The 6,000-nt window shown below is 56.9% G+C and overlaps 1 protein-coding gene across 3 annotated transcripts in view; it reads left to right on the top strand.

Annotated features, from left to right (window-relative positions):
* Positions 1 to 545: 545 nt before the first annotated feature.
* The window catches only part of FOXP4 (forkhead box P4), a 68,959-nt gene continuing 63,504 nt past the window's right edge, over positions 546 to 6,000 (top strand). For 2 of the 3 annotated variants that reach the window (XR_011339070.1, XM_069876104.1), the window contains exon 1: positions 547 to 603. The gene's annotated coding sequence lies outside the window, so the exon portion shown is untranslated. Of the gene's footprint in view, positions 604 to 6,000 lie in introns of all 3 variants that reach the window. The other variant, XM_069876105.1, reaches the window with a different exon arrangement.

The raw sequence follows: 6,000 nt of genomic DNA, 5'->3' as shown, positions 1-6,000 counted from the left end.
ATAATTGGGGGGGGGGGGAAAGGGGGGAGGGTGTCCCAAAATCACGGGGGGGGGGGGGGTAGTGGTTTGTGTGTCCCAAATAATTGGGGGGGGGGGGGGAAATAATAGTGTGTGTGCCTCCCAAATAATCTGAGGGGGGGATAGATGTGTGTGTGTCCCCCAAAATCACGAGAAGGGGGGTGGGTAGATGGTTGTGTGTGTGTCCCAAACCGGTGTCCCCCCCCCCCCATCCTCCACCCGGGGTGGGGGAGTCGGTGTGAAAAAAAGCGGCTGCACCTGTTTTAGAGGAATTATGGTAGGGCGGCCCCGAGCCGCGGGACGGGGGGGGGGGGGGGTTGAGCCGTGAAGGGGGTGGGGGGGGGTGGGAAGCGGCTGCACCGGGTGATGGTGGCGATGAGGGAGCCCCCGGCCACGCCGCTCGGCGCTTGAGCTGCCGCCCCGTCCAAGTTTGGGGAAGGTGGGGCGGGGGGCGGGTTGGGGGGGGTGGGTTTTGGGGTTTTTGGGGGGGTGGGGGGGGGGGGAAGAGGAAGGGGGGGGGGGGGCGCGCAAAGGAGGCGGCGTGGCCGCGTGCCCGGAGCGGACCCCGGCGCTCGGTGCGACCAGGTGGGTGAGAGCGGAGCGGGGGGGACGGGGGGGGACACCCCTCACCCTCATAGGGGACCCCTCGTCCTTATAGGGGACCCTTCATCCTCATGGCGGGGGGGGGGGCACCCCTCATCCTCATAGGGGACCCCTCGCCCTCATGGAGGGGGCCACCCCTCATCCTCATAGGGCACCCCTCATCCTCATTGGGGGGGCCACCCCTCGTCCTTATAGGGGACCCCTCATCCTCATGGTGGGGGGGCACCCCTCATCCTCATAGGGGACCTCTCGCCCTCATGGGGGGGACACCCCTCATCCTCATAGGGGACCCCTCATCCTCATGAGGGACCCGTCGCCCTCATGGCGGGGGACACCCCTCGTCCTTATAGGGGACCCCTCGTCCTTATAGGGGACCCCTCGTCCTCATGGGGGGGCCACCCCTCATCCTTATAGGGGATCCCTCATCCTCATGGGGGGGCCACCCCTCATCCTTATAGGGGATCCCTCATCCTCATGGGGGGGTCACCCCTCGTCCTTATAGGGGACCCCTCGTCCTTATAGGGGACCCCTCGTCCTTATAGGGGATCCCTCATCCTCATGGGGATGGGGGGGCACCCCTTATCCGCATGAGGGACCCCTTATCCTCATGGGACACCCCTCGTCCTCATGGGAGGGGCCACCCCTCATTCTCATGGGGGACCCCTCATCCTCCTGAGGGGGGGACACCCCTTATCCTCATGGGGGGCGGGGGGGGTGATTTGGGACCCCCATCCGCGCTTTAAGAGGGGGAGAAAGGGGGTGTTGTGTCTGTTTGTTCCCTTCTCTATCCCAGTCTGTGTGTCTGTCCCGTCCCCCCCCCCCCCTCATCCCAGCGCTTCGAAGTTTGTTTCGGTGCCCGGACAAAGGAGGGAGCAGTGAAAGGTGGGGGGGGGGGGGGCAGTGAAAAGCGGGGGGGGCCTGGTGTGTGCAGGGCTCCTGCTGCACCCCATGGTGGGTGAGCACGGAAAGGGAAGGGGGGTGTTTGAGGGGTCCCCGTTGTACCCCCAGATCGGTGCTCATAGATGGGGGGGGTCATGGTGTTTGCAGGGTCCCCCCTGCATCCCGGCTCGGTGTTTATTGATGGAGGAGGGGAGGGGGGGTCATGGTGGTTGAGGCGTCCCTGTTGCACCCCCAGGTTGGTGAGCATGGAATGGGGGGGTCGTGGTGTGTGTGGGGTCTCCTCTGCATCCCGGGTCGGTGCTTATTGATGCGGGGGTCCCGGTGTTTGCGGAGTCCTTGCTGTTCCCTGGGTCAGTACGTATGAGATTGGGGGGGGTCCCAGTGTCTGCAGGGTCCCCGTTGCACCCCTAGCTCTGTGTGTGTGGATTGGGGGGTCCCTGCTGCACCCCCAGCTCTATATGTAAGGATTGGGGGGGTCCCAGTGTTTGCAGGGTCTCTGCTGCACCCTCAGCTCTGTGTGTATGGATTGGGGGGGGGTCCCAGTGTTTGCAGGGTCCCTGCTGCACCCCCAGGTCTGTGTGCATGGATTGGGGGGGGGTCCCTGCTGCACCCCCAGGTCTGTGTGCATGGATTGGGGGGTCCCTGCTGCACCCCCAGGTCTGTGTGCATGGACTGGGGGGTCCCGGTGTTTGCAGGGTCCCCGCTGCACCCCCAGCTCTGTTCTCATTTGTAGGGGGGTCCCAGTGTTTGCAGGGTCTCTGCTGCACCCTCAGCTCTGTGTGTGTGGATTGGGGGTCCCGGTGTTTGCAGGGTCCCCCCTGCACCCCCAGCTCGGGGGGGGTCTCTTCTACCTCCCTCTCCTTCCAAGCATTTTTCCGAGCAGTGGAGGAAAAAGTAGGGGGGCAGCTCCCTTGGGAAAAGCGGGGGGGGGGTCGGATACCGGGAATCTTGAGCTGCCGGGAGAGGGGGGAGCCCAGCAGCCCCTGCCCTGCCAGCCGCCCCTGGGCTCCCTTTGTTGGTGCTTCCCATTCCCCCCTCATCCCTCTTTTCTCCCTGGCAGTTTTGTTTTCATTCCAGCTGCTCGGGTGGGTTTTATTCCCTCTTTCCTTTCCCCCCGTCTCTTCCCCCCCCCACCCCCACCTCCCTCCCCGTTGCATTTTAACTCAGCCCCCATCCCCGCCGAGGGGTGCGATTCCCTCTTTTGGGGTAAAATAAGTCATTCCCAAGTTTTGAAATTACTGGGAGAAGCCGCCGCTGCCGTCCCCGTCAACCTGCCGCCCAGCTCGGCCATCGCTCCAAGGAAAATCTGTGCCTAAAATAATAACCCCAACTGCAAGGTGAGGGGCGAGGAGGACAAACCCGCGGCTTCGGATGGAGCTGGAGGATATTCCCGAGAAATTCCCGCAGGTTTGGATTCTGGAGATGATGATGGGGGGAGGCAGCTTTCCAGCAGCTGGCTGTGCGGCTCCGTCTTTCGCCCGTGCCTGCGTTCCAAAGTTTGAAAGGCTTTGGGTTGGGTCTTTGTTTGGAAGGGGAGCAAGGTTGGAGGTGTTTTTCCAGGGATTTTTTGGGGGGGGGTCTTTATAAGCTGGATGCGATGCTCGCTGCCTGCGGGAGGTCTCGGCGGGCTGGCAGGGACCCTGCCGGCAGCGGCTACTTAATAATATCAGCAATGAGAGCGTGTTTGGAAAGAGTTTTTATTATGGAGCCGTTGTCTTCTGGGAGTTCAGAAATTCCCGGGCAAATCTCGTTTAGCGGGGCGCAGGGAGCCCCGGATCAGCCTTTTCCATCTCATTCCCACCCCGGTGTCCGTCTTCGTTGCGAGATGCTCTCCCGGTGCTGGCAAAGTTCAGATATTTCTATTCTTCCCGGCTCCATCTCCCTCGCCTGCGCCGTAAACAAACGCTCCTCTGTCTCTTCTCCCCTCTCCCCCTCTAAAAAAGGCACTTCGGAAAGTGTCTGATTGCTCTGAATATTTCTTTTGGTGCTAGGAAATCTGGTTTGAGTTGGCAAGCGCGTTCCGGAGGTGTGGATAGGAGAGAACAAGTGGAGTGTAATTGGTTTTTTTTTTTTTCCTTCTTTTTCCATTTGGGAGTGATTCCTTTTTTGTTTTTTATTATTTATTTCCCCTTTTTATAAAAAAAAAAAACTAGTGAAGGACTCGCTCTTTCCCCTCCTGTATTAATAGGAATAAAAATATACGTAGAGGGAAGTGGGAATAATTCACAGGCGTCTTCAAACTTCACTTTCCTCTGAGTGGTGGTTGGGAAGCGCCCGCTTTGAAAACTTGCACTGGGTTTTTTCTTTTTTTTTTTTTTTTTTGGCTCTTAATATAGTCCTAAAGGAATTTGTGTCTGAATTCCTCCCCGGGATCGCTCGCCGGCTTCGCGCGGCTCTTCTATCCCCATCGGTCTCGGCGATACCCCGAGCTTTGCTTTTTACCACCCTCCGAAGCAACTTAGCATCGGATTGAGCCCTCACTTTTCCGCGAGCGTTGTAAAGCTGTGGGGCACACAATAAAAACGTTATTAGTTTCTGTATTAAAAGGCCGGGGTTGGTTTTTAACCCAAACCAGAAGGAGGATTTACTTTTTACAAATTTCTCCCCGTGCATTAAAAAATTTACGCGAGAAACGTGTTCCGCTGGCAAACAAGCATTTGATGTTAAATCAACCCAACATGTGTCCTGCCCGGGCGGGTGCGACCCTAGTCCGCGGGTGTTGATGTGGATGAGTTCCCTTTCCTCCTCCTCTTAAATACAGTGAAGTCTCAGGCTCTCGTGAAATCCAACTCTTAGTTTATTATTATATATGTTTTCTTAAAGCCAATCGGAAAAATCCACCGAGCTGCCTGTGGATGGTGAAAATAGTGGGAAAATTTATTTTTTTTTTTAACGCTTTTCCTTTTTCGGTTTCTCTCAGTCACTTAAACTGGGATGGGGGGAGACATAGGGGAGAAGGGACAAAATTCCCTCTGCTGAGCTGGGGAGCTTTATCAGGGCTGGAAAGCCCTGGGTGGATCCAGCTCCGTTTTTCTTCTGCCTTTTGTGGTGCAGGGGCTGGGGGTGAAGCCGGGAAGAGGTTCCCCAACCCTCCCGCTCCCTCTGCTTCGAGGAACGCTCCGGAGCTCCTGTCTGGCGATGCTGCTTTGGGTTGTAATTTCAATGTATTGCTTGTTAATTTAAATTGGGAGTTTATTACTTGTTGCATGGGGTTTGGTTTGGGGTCGTTCCCGTAGCTCAACCCTATTAGTTTGGTGCAGGGATGGAGATGCCTGCGCTGCGAGCATCGCTCCTGCGATAAAAGCCAAAGCGCTTCGAGAAAGCAGCTCCGTCGCGCAGCAAAGTTGGACTCGGTGGAGGGGGAAAAAGTGCTGGAGAATGGGATCGGCATGAAAAATCCCCCCCTTATTCCTCCTTTCACCCTGGGATGCGTCGCCCAGCAGGGTCGGTTTGGGGAAGGGCGATGCCGTGGGTGTGGGATGGGAGGGCTGGGCGGGGGTCAAAAGGCTGAGCAAACATAGCAAAATGCAATAAAATGGGTTAAAAAGTTGCTGTTTAGGAGGTGGCTGAAATAAAAAAAAAAAAAAAAAAAAAAGATTTTAATATCTGTAAACACCATGTCCAGCCCCAGTCACCTCCCTGCCCTGCGGGAAAGCTGGGACGATGCTGGGGTTTGTGTCCTGGTTGGGATGGGAAGAGCAGGGAGTGTTTTCAACCCCAAAAAATCTGTGCAATGTGTAAAATCGAGTGACACTAAAATATCTCCTGCGGGCCCTCGCCCTTTCTCTCCTAATAACCCGGCAGGAATGCGAGTGCACTCAGTTGTGAAGTTGCTGCCCGGAGATCCTGGGAGCTTTTCTTTTCTGCCGCTGGAGAGGGGGGATGCTTTGAGGCTGCTGATGTTTGTGTCTCACTGTGGGGCTGGGGGGTAGGGGGTTGGCAAAGTGCTGGGCTTTCAGTTGTGGGGTTTTTTTTTTTCTCCTTTTATTCCCCCCCCCTCCCCTCCTTTTCCTCTTTTCTTATCAAGGAGGGTAGAAAGGGGGGAGCGAGGCCGGAGGAGGAGAGGTGCTGGGTTTGCCTTTGTAGCAGCAAGGTGGGGGGGCAAACGGTGCCCCCAGCTGCGAACGGGGCTCATTCTTCCAACCGGAGAAAGGCGGGAGAGCCCAGACATCTCCAGCTTTTCTTTTTGCTCATTTAATACACGTTTATTGGCTCCTCGCGTCATGTTTCCCACTGCGGAGTCGGGTTTGGTAGCTTGGAAGTATTTAGGGAAATGCTTTTCGTTATGGAAGGGAGAGCTGGGATGGTTTTTCCGCTTCCCCACAGTGGTTTTAGAGCAGAGCAGGTGGTTTGTGGGGGGATGCTCTTTGCTGTTCACACCCCATGTGTGTGTGGGGGGGTCCCTCTTCCCAGTTCTTCCCAACGATGTGGGGTTTCTCCTCCACTCCCGAAATGACCCTCCTGTCATCTCAGCATCAC

The sequence above is a fragment of the Phaenicophaeus curvirostris genome, chromosome 24 (assembly GCF_032191515.1).
Source record: "Phaenicophaeus curvirostris isolate KB17595 chromosome 24, BPBGC_Pcur_1.0, whole genome shotgun sequence".
Lineage (NCBI taxonomy): Eukaryota > Metazoa > Chordata > Aves > Cuculiformes > Cuculidae > Phaenicophaeus > Phaenicophaeus curvirostris.
The sequence above is the reverse complement of the archived record's forward strand: the minus strand, read 5'-3'. Positions and strand labels throughout refer to the sequence as shown.